This window comes from Halyomorpha halys, unplaced genomic scaffold (assembly GCF_000696795.3).
Source record: "Halyomorpha halys isolate HHAL.00 unplaced genomic scaffold, Hhal_1.1 Scaffold787.1, whole genome shotgun sequence".
NCBI classification, from domain to species: Eukaryota; Metazoa; Arthropoda; class Insecta; order Hemiptera; family Pentatomidae; genus Halyomorpha; species Halyomorpha halys.
In genome coordinates this window covers 123,177-142,636 of record NW_027112661.1, presented here as the reverse complement: position 1 = coordinate 142,636, position 19,460 = coordinate 123,177, and the positions used below count along the sequence as shown (strand labels likewise).

The 19,460-nt window shown below is 28.3% G+C and overlaps 1 protein-coding gene across 1 annotated transcript in view; it reads right to left on the bottom strand.

The window, feature by feature from the left end:
• Positions 1–13,448, bottom strand: part of LOC136796526 (uncharacterized) — a 278,618-nt gene extending 265,170 nt beyond the window's left edge. Inside the window, exon 1 of the mRNA XM_067050472.1 lies at positions 13,161–13,448. The gene's annotated coding sequence lies outside the window, so the exon portion shown is untranslated. The remainder of the gene's footprint in view (positions 1–13,160) is intronic.
• Between the last annotated feature and the right edge of the window lie 6,012 nt (positions 13,449–19,460).

Below are 19,460 nucleotides of genomic sequence, written 5' to 3'. Positions count from 1 at the left end.
TGAATGGGGAAACAACTATTTATTCAAGGTATTGAAAAAAATTATTCAATTTTGACTATTGATAAATAAATTAATTACCAAAAATACTTTAATAATTTAATGAACTAAAAAGGAGACTTTGGAATTTTTGGAGCTGTTCAGTATTGTAATGTAAAAATACGTCAATAAAAAAAAAATATAAATGAAAAAATTCAAATTTTATATTACCTAATGGCTGAAATGGCATCGAGATATACAATTAACATTGATAAAGAAATTTGATGTGGAGTAATTATAGCTTTAAAAACAAATATTTCTTATACAGTCATCATGCAAATGCCTTCAGATGCTCTGCTGTTATTTGGCCTTCGTAACAGAAGCTAATGATCTCTACGCTGTATTTCATAACTACCATCCCACCCGAAATATTTGACCTCCATTTTATCATTTGATATTTGTCAATTGCTCTCCTGAGAACATGAGAACATTTTTAATTCGATATCGGGATTGATGAGGCTAATGACGTGAGATGTCGAAGTCTGATATTCACAGTAATTGAGGTTATATGCTTCCTCATCTCAACATACTAGTGATAGTTATTAATAAGCAGTTCTCAATTGTCACGTAAAAAAAAATTTCTACTTAACTGTTCAATGGTAAGAGGTGCATCAATAACTACAAACGCAGTTTTTCCGCAAATCTGGCTCGAATGAACTTTTTTTGCGCCCTGATTTACACTATCAGAAACATTTTTCATAGAAAAAAAAAAATTAAGTACTTTTAGATGGTGATTTTTTTTGTATTTTCAATTCAAATATAAATTTATAAGAAAGAAAAGAAGACGGTGAGAGACAGGGTTCATTACAACGGACGCAAGAATCGCGAAAAAAAAATTAAACAGCAATTTAATGGAAGTAGAGTTTTTTCGTTGTTTGAAACTAAAAACAACCTAAAAATAATCAATAATTTTTAAAAATTATAAATCACATTTTTTAAAACTAAATCTTTGAAATTGACATAATTTTTGGCAAACGAATGATTAGCTATTACTATTCTATTAATCTCTTCGTTTAATTGTATAGCTAATATGTGTAGATAAAATAATAATTTTTATTAAATATTAATAATAGTGTGAAGTCTTAAATTTTATACTCAATCATACAATTGCATCAATAAAAATTTAATAGTAGTTATCTTATAATTAATAGTAGTTATTATATATATATTTTTTTAAGTAGTTGAGATTGAATGAAAAAATCGAATATTTAAACAAGTTCGTAAAAGCTGATAATAAAAATTAAAAAATCATTTTTAAAAATCTTCTTTGTCAAATCAGTCGTTTAACATGATATGGATATTAAACTCGCTTTAGGATACACCCTGATACAATACATTTTTCTTTGCTAATTATAATATAGAGGAGTGGGTAGCTCATTGGTAAGGCAATGGATAACTCTAAGGACCCAGGTTCGAATCCGGCTGTGGCAGATAACTATTATCTGATAATGTAGCCGTTGAGTCAGCCCTGTGGGTTCAGAAGCCCTCCGGGGTCCACCCAGCCTCATAGAGTGGGTACCCTTAATTGGGTAATAATCTGGCAGTCGAGCGTGATTCTGACCAAACCACCTCCTTGCACAACCGTTGATCTAGTAACAGCACTGTGTTGTAGTGGTACAGATTTAATTTAATTTTAACTTATAACATATCAACTACGTTTTACATTTTCTACATCATTTCCTATTTCAGTTATTATCCGGTTTCAAGAGTTTCGGCAAGATTTAAAAAAATGTTTAGTCAATTTGTATATTCATTCATTTACGGCGTTTATATTTATTACAGTAATTCTTGTATAATTCAGTAGTTATTAATAATTCTGAGGAATTTGTTTTGGAATCCTTGTAACTTTTTTTAAGTTAGTTGAGCAGGTGAAGCTCATATGGGATAGGTATGTGCAATGATAAGTCTAAGTACTGCTTTGTTGAGTATAAATTTATTTCTAGGGAATAATTTTGATTTTTTATTAAATTAGGGAAACATTTTGGACATTTTTTACTATGATTTTTCTAATTTTAAATTAATTTGGATCGATTTTACGTTACTATCATTTTAAGTTTATTAGCTGTATCTTCACGTTCTACCATCTATATGCCCTAAAACGTGTTTATATAAATAAATAAACATATATATTTAAAACATTTACGACAAGGAGTGACTAAATAATTCTGTCTCGTAGGCAGTCGGTTGCATCTGGATCTGCACTGCAAAGAAATTATTAGTGCGATTAAAAAAATCGTTCCTGGTAAAAATCGCCGGTTTCTTATTCACGGAAAAATGCGGTAACGGATAGGCTTTCAGGCCGAGCTCAATGGACGGGAGCTCTCCTTATCTTGGAAGCGTAAAAATAAATAAAGACCCCAACAAAGGCGTAAAAGAAAAAGCGGGTTAGCGTAAAAGACTTTTAAGGAGGCAGACAAGGAGGAAAGGCCCATTGATGAGGCTATTGTAGCTTCTGTAGAACGTAAACAGAGGTAAAAACTAGACGGACCATACCAGACGCCGCTTCGGACGAGATCTAAGCATGCGCGTCTGGAAATCTAGGCGGGAGTGGGGGTCGGTAATATATTCCCGCGATATCGGCAGAAATTCATAAAACATAAAAAATATTTGTACTTTAAAGTAATTTTATTTTATTTATACGAAAATCTAACATTTAGATATATCTAATACATATGAATTGTGGGGATGCAAAAAGGGATAAATCCTAATTTTTAAATTTTTGAGAAAACCAAAAACCATCCATAATTCAGGAATTTATCCCCTTCTGAAACTAATGTATAAGCCACCAAAATTTACTAAATTAAATCTAGTTTTACGCTAGTTAAAGCTGCATAAGGGGATTATACATTTTGTAAAAATTACTGAAATATTTTCAAACTTAAATTCTCATCATGCTTCTTCATGATACATCTACATATAAATTGTGTAATTTTTTTTTCTTTAGTTTGTTAATTAAATAATAACTAATTATGAACTAAATACAATATATTTCAAGTTTAATTTAATTACAATTTTATTTCCTCCTTCTCCTTCTCAAACAACGTTACATCAGGTCTTTTTTCATTATTTCTCTCAATTCGTTTTCAACCATAACTAAATTATCCTCTCAGTTCCTCCATCTCTTACCTCCCTCCTTCAATGACACGTAACATACATAAATTCAATTTAAATTAAAAACAATTATTAACAAATAGAAATATCGAAACAGATAAAAATATAATAGCCATATCATTAAAAAAGTTAAAAACTTATAGATAAATAAATAAATAAAATATATAGAAAAGTTAAAAGAAATGAATCAATAGGTTTAAAACAAATAAATTGATAAAAAAATAATATGACAACATTTAAATCAAATGATTGGCCCCTTCATTTCGAAATGCTAAAATTTCTATCGCAATACTTTCGGGTTAGCACATTAAATTTTAGCTATTTCTTTAATTTCTTAAATATTTGCAATTTTGACAGAAAATCATTGACTACTTTCAGTCTAATTTTAATTTTACGAATAAGACTGTTGAATTTTAGTTCATAGGAACATTTTCTGTATTATTTTGTTTACGATTTTAAAGTATGGGAAACTGCAGTTTCAATTATTTGATTTTTTTTTTTTATTACACGCAATAAAACTTCTGTATATTACGAGTATGATAAAAATGAGATTGAATCAATGCTACTGTGATTTTTTTTTTTCAACACAAAATATGAGTTAAAAATTTGTAATTTTTTTCCAATGAGACTGATTGGTAAGCTTGTCATATAGATAACCGACGCACGATATGGGAAGAGTTGCCAAATGAGAAAAGATTGATTTAAATTTATTAAAACATAAATTAAAATTAATGACAACAAATACTGGAGATATGACATTTATGGCTGAAAAATGATTTGTAGTGAAACTTCCAATGTACAATAATGATTGTTTCTCTTGAGAAGGTTAGGAGGCGGTATTTTATCATTTTGTGTATATCATTTTGCCGCACCAGATTACGATAGAAATAATAATTTTTTTGAATAGTCCTGAAATCTTAAAAACACCATTTTAGAATAATACATAAATTTATTTATGTACCAAATACATTTTCGAGTTGTTTCAATTTAACAATAATTAAGTCATATCTATTAGCCTTTTTTATTCATTAATCTTTTTTGGAAATTTCACAACCACTTATATTTTGTGATGATACTTAAACCGCAAACATAGAACCGCTTCAGATTAATGATTTATTATAATGATTGTTTGAGAGTGGTTTATTTTATTATTAACACACCTAATTTTGTGAAAAAGTTTTAAATTTAAAATATAAAAAGGTATATATAACATGGGAAATTAGCCTGCAGACAATTTTTTAAAGAATATAACCGTTTTTTTTTTTCTAAATTTTTGAAAGCATGGTCGATTTTTTGTGATATAACCAACATGTTATGACATGCTGATCATATTTGGTTAGCAGAAAATGATATAGTTAATAACTTACTGAGAATATATCTACGAAAATTTGAATTGTTATTACTATTATTACGTACAAAAGTAGTTTTGAATTTGACATATCGTTGTTCTAATTTTTCTTTTCTTTTTTTTTTTTTTAAGACAAACAATATTTTTCAACATTAAAAATATTAACGAACATTTAAAAAAATACATATATTTTTTTCCAACTTTATGATTACCAGTGGTTTCAAAATTCGAAAAAGATTTTTCAATTAATAAAAATTGAACAGTATAAAATAATTAAACTCTAACTATTTAGGACCGTTCAGATATAAACATTCAGAGTGATATCACTCTACGTCGGTTGTAATGAATACTCTAAAGCGCATCTGTTTCAAAAAATATCAGTTTATGTAGGTCATCCAATGTCAAATGATCCGTGCGATAAAAAAGAAAGGAAGAAAAAAAAATATTTAAAAAAAAAAACTGAAGTCCGACACTTAAGTGAAACTTGAACAACCACAATACAGGAAGTTGAAAAAGCGTCATTGGAGCCTTTTAAAGCTAAGGTTGTCGTTCTGAAATATTTGAAGAAATAATAAAAAATTATAAACTGTCTTTAAATAAATGTAATAAATAAACAAATAATTAATTTATTTTTCTCATTTCTTATTCTGTAATATGGTTTGTTTGTTTGTTTTTTTGGTTAAATGTTATTTTATTTTCTTAAATATTTTTCATTTGTTAGTGTAACTTTTCTTTAAAAAATTAACGACGCACAACATTGTGGTATTTCGATAAAATTTGAATATGCTAGGAGACTGGATTGGAAAATAATCACGTTGAGAAACTGTGTTCCCAGAGTTACCTCATGAAGTAATTATTTCTTCTGCAGGGATGAAATGTATTCTGTTATAATACTAATGAAAGTAAAATAAATATTTAAATCATAACGTATAATATCGATAAATATAGATCATCCTTTGATAACATGAGGTAGAAATTTATCAATTTACTCTTAGTTTTTCGGAGCAAGGCCATAAAAATTAAGTGAATGATGTTTTCATATTTCCATGAATCTCTTTAAAATAAGGTAACTTATTTTATGTTCACAGAGAATTATCGTTGTTTCACCCCTTATTATTGTAGATTGGGCTCATCGGTATGCTGGATATTAGCAACTCAACACAGTTGCACGCTCGCAATTTTTTGGAGTTCCTTTTTTCAAGTTAGTTATTCAATTGTTTCGTATTTTTTTTTTCTTTTGCTTATTTATTAATTTCAAAACATCTTTGGTTTATTATCTTTAATATATTTTAAAGATCTGCTTATAAATAGTAAAATTATTTAGATAAAATACTATATCCATTATATTAAAAAAAAAATCATCAAATATCTCAAAACTCAAATTTTTGACTTATTGTATCTCACTTATAAACCAACGATAAGTTGATAATCTGTAAGTTATAGACAGTTGTTTTTATTTTTTTTAAATATTTTCTATGCATTTTAATTTATGCCTTAAAAAATTGTATTGTAATTTTAAATAGTATTAGTTTATTATCTTTGTATATTTTTTTTTACATTAAAATTTTTAATTTCTTTTTTTTTATTTATATTTTCTTTGTTATTTTACTTATTAGGTCAAATCCCTCCTCTATATGTCTCCAGGCTAAAATAAAATATCGATAAATGATTGTACGATCGTGTAAAAAAAAAAAAAAAAAAGAACTAAGTAAAATAAATGTTGTTTTTTTTTAAGCTGTACTTAGGCCTTGTCTTAGATGTGTTTTTAGAAAGAAATATTTGCTATCTTTATTATTTATTGTCAGTAAAATTATATTATTTTATTAAATCATTGATTTATATTTTTTATAATATTCAATAGTATTAAGAAGATGACAGACTTGAAAAAGGAACAATTAGCTAGAAACGTTATCGAATTACATATAATAGAATAAAAAAAAAAAATTATTTTTTTCCTAAAATATAGCAATAGTATAAATCAAATATATCCTTTTAAGAATTCTTTTTAGTAAAGAAGTTTGAACTTATTATTTCAAAATCAAATATTTTTTTATAATTAAAATCAGTCAGGGAGTTTGTTTTAAATTCTATAAGTTATCAGGTTTTAAATTCTCTCACCATTTATATTTTACAGCCGTTTTAAAATAAAAAATATAAATTTTTATTACATGAATCCAACCTCAGGTTCTGTTTATAGCATCTCACTCGACCTCCACTGGCTCTCAATACCTGTGAAGCGGTTGAGAGGTATTCATACTTTTCCTCAATGCTTAGTTCTGAGTCTCCATGACTGATACGAGTAAAAACTCTGCATATATGTATTGTGTTTACAATTTAATTTAATTTATTTATTTTTTCTATTTATTTATTATACCTTTAATTCATATTATCTGTAAATATGATATGAATGAACTATCATAACAATTACATACTGGTCCTTAAATGTGAGAGTATTATATTCGGCTATAAAAACTAAACAAAAAAAAAAAGTTTAATTCTCTCACTATCTTTCCTGCTTTCTAATCAATTCCCGACGATACTTCGCCGGAAAGGGAGATAATCCAGGAATCATTTATCATATTTCTATCATTGAATTCGAACGATTGTGAGTGTTATCAATTCATTGTCTGACTCATTCATATAGAATATATTTACTAAAAATTCAATAAATAAATTTAATAATTAATACTTTAAAGTATTAGATGTAAATGCGAGGCAGATGCGTGCGATGAATGCGTTAAGGTGAGCGGTGGAGGGGAAGTGCAGCACTAAAACAATATGGACAGTTATGCAAACCGAGACGGTCGCCCACACAAGGCTTTGCCTGCCTCCACAGCACAACCGCAACGCGGGAATTCGACCGTATTCCGTGCGATAGAACCATCGATGCAGCAAAACCTATTGATAATTTTTGCCTGCCGGTATTCTGAAAATTTCTATAGGACTATACCTTAACCATTCGATCTTTCTTTAAAATAAAATTATGAAAATACTTCTGATAACAATTAAGATTGTTTAAAATTACTATTACCCTTTAATTATTAATACACAAACCATAGTATACCATATTAAAAAAATTTCATAATATTTCTCTATGTATGAGATGAAATTATTAACGAAATAAATCAGACTTGGATCGACTCTGAGATCAGGAAACCCTCCTGAGGCAAACCCAGCTTCTACAACCTGGATACCTGACCTTTATCAGGTTAGAGAAAAACCGAGCGGTTGAGCGTGGATGTTAACCACAACATCTAGTAACAAAAATAACCAATGGTCAAGAAAAACTACATCATCACCATGTATCCAACCCAAAACGATTTATGGTTTGTAGTGGAATATATTAATTAATTTTATTATAATTGATCAAATATAATAAAATAGATTAGTTATTATTAAATTTTAAATATTTTTGATTGGAGAAGGATGAAGACCGCACCCCCGGTCAGCAAAGAAACAACATAATTAAACAAAAAATATTTATTTATGCCGACGTGTACTATATACATCTCATTTTTGTAAATTAAGTATATCACTAATAAACATTATGGTAATCTTTATAGTTTTCGTTTTCTTAATTTTTTATTTTATCTTTCATATTTTTAGTTATACTTTTTATTGGAGAAAGTTAATAAAATTAAGAATTTAACTATCAATTATTTTTTCTAGCTTCCAATGTTTTCTATCAGGGTCTTTTTCTGTAATTTTTGGACGTATTTAGTTAGGTTTTCTGTTGCTTCTTCGCCATTTATTTTAATTTTATATAATTATTTTAATTTATCATATATATTTGAGAGTAAATATTTTATGAGACAGTAATATTTTCAATTAAAGTATATATTTTAAATTAACATTAATTTTGCAATTTCTTTTTCATATCTGCAGTACGTATAAACATATTATAGTGAACTCCGATTGGTAACCAAAAATCGAACATAAATAATGTTTATAATGAGCGATGTAGTAACGTAATTTTCTAAAAATAAAAACATTATTACATACTTTTCTTATAGAACTTTATATTAATAGTGTTAAATCTATATATAACTTTAAATTTATTCCCGAATTTAAATAAAAACCTAAAATTATTGCTAATTTTACGCCTAAAATCAATGTTCAAATTAAAACCGCGCACAAATCTAAATCTAAATATCGTAATCTACAACTCCTTGGGCATTAAAGTCTCCTGAAATGATTCGACAATATTCAATTTGCAGGAAGTTCCATTACTTTCACCCATCGCAAAACATGCTCAATGATAAATAGTAAACTAAAATTTCTTAATAAATATGAATAAAATAATTTAATAAAATATGGTCGATAATTGATCATTAAAAAAAATAACCGAAAATGTCCGATTACTATAAAAAGGTAGATTCCTCGAAAAAAAATAATACCCCTACTTATTTTCACAATAAATACAAAATAATTTTAAAATAGAAAAAAAAAAGCAAAATATCTAACATCGCTGTTATTCCAGCATTAAAATCTCTCATAATATTTTTTCAATATTCAAAATTATTGTTATGAAAAAATATTTAACACAATTAAAGATAAAACTGGTCTAATTTATCTTCTAGGAGAATGAATATAATAGAATAAATAAACAGGAGCATTTTTCTACAAATTCTGTAACTTTGTCTAGTCAAAAAGTAATATGATTATCTTTGCTAGACTATTCTTATGAATATAAAATAAAAGACGAATTGGAGAAGATTTTTAATTATTCGATTCATAATAGTTTTCACAAATTAAATAAAAAAGAAAGAAAACTTGGTGGTTCCTCAGTAAATATTACAATTAAAAACTTAATTAAACTTTGACTATTCTGAACAGCCTATTCTTATTTACTATTTTTTAAAAATTAATACCGCACCATTTTTTAATAAAACAAATTCCTGGATACAATTTTTTTTTCAATATTTCCGCATAACAAATATATAAGAGTAAATTGTCTACTTTAACATTACATTATTTTAAATATATATATGCATTATCTGAGAAAAATTAATTTGTTAAAATTTCCATATGAGAAGTAAGCACGAATAGGTACTGAACACTAAATTGCATATTATTCGTTATTCATTAACATAGTTGAAATGAAAATTTAATCATATTATTAAATAATAAATATTTTAAACAAAATAATGAGTATATCACTTAAATAATTAATCAATTTTCATTAATTAATAAATTCCTCACCGCATTATCCTAAAGTATGACTTGATTTCATACCCATAAGGATTAATGGTAGTTTTGCAACGTGTCTGAAAATTATCCTTACAATTCAGGCTGGCAATTTGCATTTTTTTTTCGTTATTCTAATAAATTAATAAATAAATCTCTGCATGAAATAGGCATTGTGCATATTTTGTTAGAAAAATTTTCATAATTGATCTCTACACTTCACGTCCCAGGGGCTGTAACTGAGAGATCGCTAAAGCAGATGTCTGGAGGACGCTATAACCTGGACCATCCATGCGCCTAAAGAACCGAAGCTTGCCGCAAGTCCCTGCTTTCGAATAAACACTGCAATCAGGGCAAAGTTGCAGGAGACAAACTCCTAAAAACTTTTAACTGGCCGAAACGAACATCTAACATGTTGATTTCGAAAACGAGTTACCACGTGATCAGTCCCAAGATGGCAACATTATAAGAAGAACAAAGGTAAATAATACTTTTATTTAATTCAATATTGGTAAAAAGTTAAAAAATCTTTGCTCACTCAGTGCCGGTATATCAGCGTCCTACAATAACCAATATAATAATAATTAAAATTCTTAATATAAGTACTTTTTCTATCGCCAATTGAATGGATTAACCAATTTTTACCTCTCATTTTAACACAAAATCGCAAAACAAATAGCTGTGATTACTAAAAATAGAGCAATTAACAGCAATTTAAAACAAGTCAATCCCACTCCACTTATTTTGTCGGTATAATGGTTTACCTTAAAAGAGCATTAATTATTTAAGAAATTAGCCTAGTATTAGTTATGGAATCATTAATATTATATTTATTTAGATTCGTTGAAATCATCGAGGGTTGCAATTTTTAATTATATATGATGAATATTCCTAATTTGTAATTAAAATGCATATATTTTGAAATTAATAATTGTATTATATTAATTCATAAAAATAGTGATCAAAGATATCTTCAAGACCTTAAGTGCTGATAGTTGGGAAATATTTCAGTTCTATAATCATGGTCCATTTATTATAAAGAATAGCACAATATGAAACTTATGTTACAGACTATTAGATAACCTCGTTTAAGATGAGTTTTATTGAAAGTTAGGATTGTAAAAAAATATATATATGCTTTACCAAAGGAAGCATTCAAGTACTTTGAGGAATATCTCCTAGCCAGAAGCGAAGAAATAACTAGGCTATGGGAAAAATAATCCAACTCAGGATCGAAATATATGTACAAAAAATCGATTTGTATAAAAATGGAAGAAAAAAATAGTTCTAGATAAACATGTGTGGAGTAGGCTAGTTTAGGCGCCAAATTTTAGCAAACAGAAAAAAAAATGCCGAAGTAAAAATTTTGAAATTCCTCGAAGTTCGATTAGCTCTCTTAGTCTGTTCGCCTTTTGAGAGTAGATTAATGAGAAACATAGTATATTAGCATCCAATAATCTAAAAATTATTTTCTCAATTTTTTTTTTTTGGCAAGGCTAAACTTTAAAAGATTTTTTTAAAAATTATTCCCCAGGCTTATCAAAGAAAATTTTGAATGTACTCTGTTTATCAACATATATGGAAAATAGACCTGTACTTTGGATATTTAGCTTTACACTTGGATTCGATATAAAACCTTGTTTGATATTTTACGTAATACGGGTAGCCAGCGCCAAAAATAAATAAAAATCCCAAGTGAATTTCTTAAATACCACGTTTTGATCTTGATTTCGAAATATAATTCAAAAATTTTTAAAAGCCATGGAAAATTTTAGATTCATCCTATAGATCCAATTGAGAAACAAAACATTTGCCAATGAGCATTTGAAAAAAACCGAATTTATATTGGGCACCAAGTTGTCGAATGGTCGAACGACCAACGACTTTGGCATAAGGAAGAAAAAAAGATCTATCCAAGTCACGTTAATTTCCATATTTACATTAATAAAAATTAATTCATAAAAAAAAAAAAAATTAAGTAATTATATTTTCCTCTTATCCCTCATTTTCAAACTCTGGAGACCAACCCCTCCCCTCCCCATAATACCACTTATTTTATTTGCCTCGGACCGGCGAGCCTGAATAAAAAAAAAAAAAAATCTAAATATTTTTTGTCTCTCTGAAAAGCTTCGAAGTCAATCAATCAGCAGCAAAATTATGCCAGATAAAAAACTCATAGCAAATTCATCGGCATCCAAAACAACCTCATAATCGACCCCAATAATGAAGAAATCGAATGGTCGTTATGAAGTCATTTCGTCCCACTTTTGTTATTCTTCTAATAAAAGAAATAATTCCTTTAAAATCATTAAATAATACCATGAAAAAAATTAATAAACATTTTATGAATCATATTATATACTGTTATTATTATTGTTTTGAAAAAAATCAATAATAGTGTTCAATAAAACAAGAGAAAAAATGCACAAATATGTCTCATTTGTTGTCAGGGTAAACGTTTAAATTTTCAACTTGAAATTTTTTTTCAAAATCTCCAGATTTCAGTAAGCTACTCAATATGACATGCAAGCGTCTATTCATTATTTAATAGTAATTCATAATATTATTTATAATGAGTATAATTATAAATATATGTTATAATGCTGTAAAAAGGATTATATTTTTGGAGGGAGGAATGAGAGGTAAGGCGAGATATATATATTTTAAGGAATATAATTTCATTAGTTAATGATTTTTTAATACGTAGTCGTCCTCATGAGGTTATCAAGTGGGATAAAGCCTTTGATAATAAAAGAGACAAAAATAAAAATTTTAATTTTCAAAATACTGCCTGCTTGTTTTAATAATGTGGAGGGACCTGCCACTGATTCTATATATTTATAAATATATAGAGCCATTTACTGTCTTATTCAAGTGTTAATGGTATGAGCCTTAAAATCATAGAATTAAAATAATTAATATAACACATTAAAGTATTATTTCTCCATTCATGTGAAGTATGCATACGTGAGATTAGCGAATGAAACTGCCAAAACATCGATGAAATGTCACTAGAGGTAGACGATCGCTTTCTTGACCTGACCACCAAATCTGTTTCCCGCCTTTTGTTTCCTCTGGGTAAAAAGTGCACGGGATCAAAGACAAGTAGTAAGTCAATATCTATTCGTTATTTAGAAAAATAAATATTATATATATTTGTGTGATATTTTGTGTTCTATGAATAATGTGTAAGTCTCGATACGTCTTCATGATAATTCAGGTTTGTATATCACTAAATTTTATCTCCTTTGAATTACTATGATCAATTAATTCAATATGCTGTTACAAAATGATATGCCACTGATAGGCACCGATGTGAGAAATCCGAATACTGTACAGCCAAATGTCAGTAATAAGCTTATCAACTGCTCGATCATTCATTGGCAATAACACACGGCCCACACACGTCGAAGTCGTCTGAAAAATAAGTGCAGTAGAGCATTTAATAAATTTTAACGAATGCGAAAATAGTACTTACTGTTGATCCTGATTGACAAGACTTCCCGATGAGTTAATAGCCATCATAGATGAAGAACATGTAAATAAAAGCACTTCCTTCCTGTATTCTCGAACAAGAAACAACTCTCGAGAACGGAACTGGACAGAACGGAAACGCGAGGAAGGTCGCTAGGAACGGACTTACGTAAGCGATTATAATGAGGCAGTGAGAGTGGTCTACTCAAACAGTTTGGAAGGAGGTGACATTGAAGGAGGAGCGTGCGTTCGCGACTGTTGCTAAGCTGCTAGCGGCAAGATGGCCGACCCCCAGCCCCTTCCACCGCGAGGCCATATAACATTCTACCCCCACCCCTTCTCATGTGATACCTCTTTTTTTCAAAAGGTACATCTCCAGCATCCAACCTTGAGCGGGCCTCGCCTTCCTTCAATAATCTCTAGCTACTATTTGGACCGTCCCGGGGTGCCCGGAGGAAGCGTCGGGATGCGTCTGGTCGCCGCACGAGATGATGCACCAGAGTTGCCAAGAGCCTAGTGCAGATAACGCTGAACAACACTAATCTTGAATAGTTGATTCTAGATATCTAATTTGGATTACTTCCACGTAAATAATCCTCCTGTACTGGGACTTAAGATGAAAGATATCAGTGTCCAAAACCTATATGAAAAATTGATAATCCATAGTAACTATTAATGTCAAAGTTAAAATAATTTATTTCAGAAAAAATCTGTTTAATAGTATTTTAATATATTAAAATTTATTAAATATTCCATTAGTCTTACTATTGTTAATACAAATTATGCAATAAAATTTAAAGAAAAGCATTGTATTCTTTTCATTTTTCCTCACCCTCATTCATCATTAGGAACAGAAAAGTTAAACTTAGGTACCGACTGTTGACATATCAGCTATAGGAAAAACTTCTTTTTCTTGAAATACCTAATTCCACTAATATACATTCCAATGGAGTCAGTAAACCAAAAAAAAAAAATGAAGTAGTCAAACTTTTTTGATACAAAACTGAAAAGAAATTTCTGAAAATAAAAATAGGTATCCAAAAAGTGTAAAAATTTGGGTTATTAACTCCAATAAAAAAAAATGATTATATTAGATAAAGGTAACTTTAGTAAAAACTAAAACGATATTTTGGATTTTCGGTGAATTAGTTGCATTTTTATTAAATAACCAATGATTTCATTTACGAAATAGCTTAGCAGATTCTCTTTTAAACTCGATAAAAATTGGTACAATTTGATACTAAAATGATTGTCATTACTTACAGTTTGAAGTTACAGAATTAAAGTAAATCATCGATAAAGTAAGTCATGAGACTTTCGAATTCTGTGATATTTTCACAACATAAAATGGACCAGTTGAGATGACATTAGGAAAAAATAAGTGTTAGATGGAACTAATCTGAGAAAGACGGGGTTTGCATTATTTTTTTTTTTGTTCGTTGTATATTTTTGACTAAGAATCTATTTTTTAAAAAAATCATAACAAAATTTATTTTGCAGAATAAATCATCATTACATAAAGTGTCATGTTGAAAAATATTTCATTATTGGTTTTGAAGAGATAAAAATAAATAACAAATTTATGGCCGAAAACCTGAAATGCCTAAAATGTTCCCATGTTTCTCCCAGTGCTTTATATCTTTAAAGATATCTACGACACGGTATAACTTAAGAAAACGTTTTTTTAATATAGTATAAATTTACTGAAGTTTGAACCCTCGTAGACTTCTTTACATTTAATAGTTCGCGAGATAGAGGTTATCACAACCCAAACTTTTTTTTTTTTACAAATATCGAAAAATCAAAATTTTGTGAATTTATCATGCCAAATATGATGGAAAATGCAAAGAACGAAGACGATCATAATAAAATTGTTTCAGGTGCATTTACTAAGATTCAATTTGAGAGCTAATAAATATCGTTAATACGTCTGATAGTCCCTCAGGTATCTGTAAAAAAAAATTCACAAAATGTTGATTTATCGATATTTGGAAAAAAAATTTGGCTTTGATATAATTATACCTCAAAAAATATTAAATTTAGAAGTATATTAGCACTCAAATTGAAGCTAGGTAAATGTAACATTAAGTAGTACTGATTATCTTCGTTCGTTGAAGTTTCCGGAATATTTACCAAAATGAATTCAAAAATGTTGATTTATCATTTGGAAAAAAAGTTGTTATTTTCGGAAACTATTGGACGCAAAATGAGTGATCAAATTTTATTAAATTTATATTAATTTAAAGTAGGTTTAATGGTGATAATTTCTATCTCGCGATATATTGCTTGAAAGAGTGAGTGAAAAAGGAGAGAAAATTTCGGGATTTCCAGTTTTTCTGCCATATTTTTCTAATTTATTATAAAAAAAAAAAAAAAAGATTTTTAGTTTTTAAAATGTTACCGCAAAACATTTTTAAAAAATTGAAGATACAAAAGTTTTCACCCTCAGATTTTTAGTAAAGCTCGAGGATTAAAATAAACTCCAATAAATCCCACCAAATCACATTTACCCTTCGTCGTAAACCTTCGTCTTCCCCCACAGTATCCTTTAATAATACCCCAATTATTCCCGTTGAACAGATCAGTTCCTTAGGACTACATCTGGATAAACAACTGACATGGAATCCTCATAAAAGACTGAAAAGACAGGAAACTGCTCGTCGATTCCGACTATTACAACATTCACTAAATAAACGGTCTAAACTTCCAATCCATTACAAAGTACTGGCTGTTACAACGCCTATCTGGACATACGGAGTTGAGCTTTGGGGTTCCACTAAACCTTCTAATTCCTCCTGAATCCAATCCTTACAGTCCCAAAATCCTTAATGCTCCTTACTTTGTCACAAATCAAGTCATTTATCACGACCACAATGTCCCATATGTTGCCGATTTGGCCAGAACCAGATACCAATCCTTCCATTATAAACTTCCCAACCACCCGAACCAACTCGTTTCTAACCTGGTTTCTGCTTCATTACCTAATAATCCTCCTAGGCGTCTGAAGAGAAGATGGTCTCGAGATCTTCTCCTCTAAAAATGTTTTTGGAGTTCTATCAATGGGAGGATTCTCCACATGTTTGTATCATGTCATTATTTTTGTTATAGCAAAATTTACTTGATGTATAAATATTTATACAGTTGTAAATAGCAATAAATAAATTATTAAAAAATTATATATATTTTTAGTATTTCAATAAAATAATAACAACGAATAAAAAAAAAAATCAAATTTCGTCTTTGTGGAAATTAGGCCCACTCAAAAACTTATATTTCTTCTGTTAAATATTGATGTAAAAAATAAAGCCCATCAACCTCCCAAAAAGTTATATTTCTTTATAGTCAAGTTAGTCTTAATACAGCATAGCATTAAATACGAAATTATTCATTCGTTAAATTATATTATTATTTATTGCATAATCTGTGTACGATGACTTCATGAACCCAAGCAGAAGTGGGCGAAATGGACTCCAGTAACTCAGTACCAAGTTTTTTTACTCAAATTTATTCACCAACTTCTTAATTCAGAACATCATTTTATGATATAAGAGAACAGGCAGGATAGCAAATGCTGAATAATGAATATAAAATGTTTGTTACATGTATCAGATAACTAGAGATCATAGGAATCAGTTAAAATTTAATTTATTCCTGGTATCTGAATATTTTAAATAGCTATTGGGTTTTATAATTGGCCGAACATTTAACTTTTTTTTTTTTTTTAATCTTTTCTATTTTCTTAATACAGCAGTAGATGACAACAGTTAAGACAAATTTTGAGCTTGGTTTTTTATGTTAAATTTTTATCACTTCTAGGCACTTATGAAAGGAAAAATAGTTTTAAGTTTGTTTTTGTGGAAATCTTCGCACATTTTTCTAAATACTTCCAACCTAGTTACTACCCTTGTTTCCTCTTCCATTCCTGACAATCCTCCGAGGCGCCTGAAAAGAAGATGGCCACGAGACCTGCTAATGTAAAAACGTCATTAGAATGCTACCAATAGCTAGTTTCTTTACACGCCTGTATCAATCCATTATAAACTAAAATCAAATTTACTGGATGTATGTATATAAATGTATAGTTGTCAATTTCAATAGAAATTAAAAAAAATAAATAAAAAAAAAAGTTTTGTTTGTACAGCTGTTGTTTTCTACAATCTGTGTCCCATGTTTTTGTTTTTTTTACTGAATTCAATGGAATATCTTTGTTTGTTTATTTTATTCAATTTAAATTTAGCATTTTCAATCGACCATTTCAAACATTTTTTTCGTCAAAATGTTAAAAACTATTTTCAAATATATACCAATAATATATTCGCACTAATTTATTTAAAATTTTACTCATTCCCAGCAGTTTTTTTTTTAAATAACTTAATTAAACAAATACATTATTTAAAAAAAAAAAACTCCAAAACTATGTGTCTCACAGAATATTTTCTGGACTATTTTCTTAGGATTTTTTTTTCAAGGCAATCCACAGCTAAGGGGACGTTTGCCAAGTAATCTACAGGTGACCAACCGATTCTAACCACGGTGGGGGGTCAAGTTTTTCATTTTTTGGAACCACCACACAATGAAAACAGTTAACGAACCGGCGCTGCCCGCAGATCTCAGAACGGCCCTTTTCTTAGATTAGAAAAATTTTCTACAATTTGAGACCCAAACGAGCTCTGAACCATCAGTGCTTTCCAAGATTATAAATCTTCTAAACTTGAACATTTCGTTCAAAATGTCAACAAAATTCATAATCATATTTTATTTTTAAATATTCTTCCATGAGGCCAGTAATGAAAAATGAATTTGGATCAAAAATGAATTTAATTACCTTTAACTGAAATATTAAAGTTTGAGAAAATAAATTTGAAAAAACTATATTCAAATTATAATTAGTTAAATGATTGTACTCAAAACAAATACTGTCAAAGTAGTAATAACTACATTTTTGCTAACCCGTAATAAAATTTATATTAAATAAAAATAAATACTTCTGTTCCGTATTCCGTTCAGCCTGTTTAGATTTTATATTTGTCCTTTTTACTAAAGTTTATGACAAAAAAAAACATCACAAATAATTATAACTTCACAAATTGTCACGCACAGTAACAATTGAAAAACTTTGAAAGTTTTACATAAAATCCGAAAGATTACAGTTTCCACAAAAGCTAACTTTATATGTAGCTAGTAAAGATTATGGTTTGCACTAGATATATGGAATCAATTTTGATCTTGTTTGTTTAAGTACAAAAACAAAAAAATATGTGTATATTACCCTCATTTTTTTTGTTATATGGGTATATTAATTTGTTAACCAGGTCTTTAAAATCCTTTAGAAAGATACTATTTTTATTTTATTTATTTTTTTTATTTGTGAGGAAATGTGGAGTTAAAATTAATAAAATCACTTATTATTTAATAAATACAAAATTATAAGATGTAATAAATCATTGTCGATTATACAATGGCCAAAGCCCAGATCTATCAACAAATAAACATAAAAATCTGCCATAAAATATACAGTAAGCAAATAAAAAATAAATATACTATTATTGTTTATGTGTTATTGAAAAGCAGAAAATTGTTGGAGTAATTATAACATAAATTAATTAATAATTATTTTTCAAAATTATGTAAAATACATGAGTTAATGATGTAAGGAAAAGAAGTCAACATTTTTTTTCACGTGTATGAAATAGATGTAATTATTAATTAAACCAAAATAAATCTCAACAGATTAAGATAAAGAAAATGAAAATGAAAATTGATGAAAAAATATTTTCGCATAGATTAAGAACAACATTAAACGAACAACGAACGGCTTCCAATGCAATATCGTTACTAAAGTCAATGTAAGTAAATTAAATGTTTTTTACGTCAAAATTATTTCTTCTTGATTTGAAAATGTTCATTATAATTCAAAATTTTCGCAATTAAAAGATAAATTTTGTAAGGTATTATAGCCCGGAAACTAAAAACAAATCATGAAAATAGTAAGCAATTTTGTTTTCTAAAAAAATTATTTCTTATTTAAATATATACAATTAACCTAAGTAATATATAAATAAATCATATTACAGAAACTATAACATGGTGTATCACTTTAAATATCCAAGTCCGTTTCGTCGTCACTTTTGCTACTTGAAATATTACTGCTAGGACAGCTAAAAAAGTTTTTTTTGAGGTAATTGATTGGCATATGAGATCACTGGATAAACAAATATCTAGTGTAGTAGAAATGTTTATGTGTTCTAGCAAGTCGAAAGGAAAACATCAGGGAATTTACCACCAATGACAATAAGAACATACT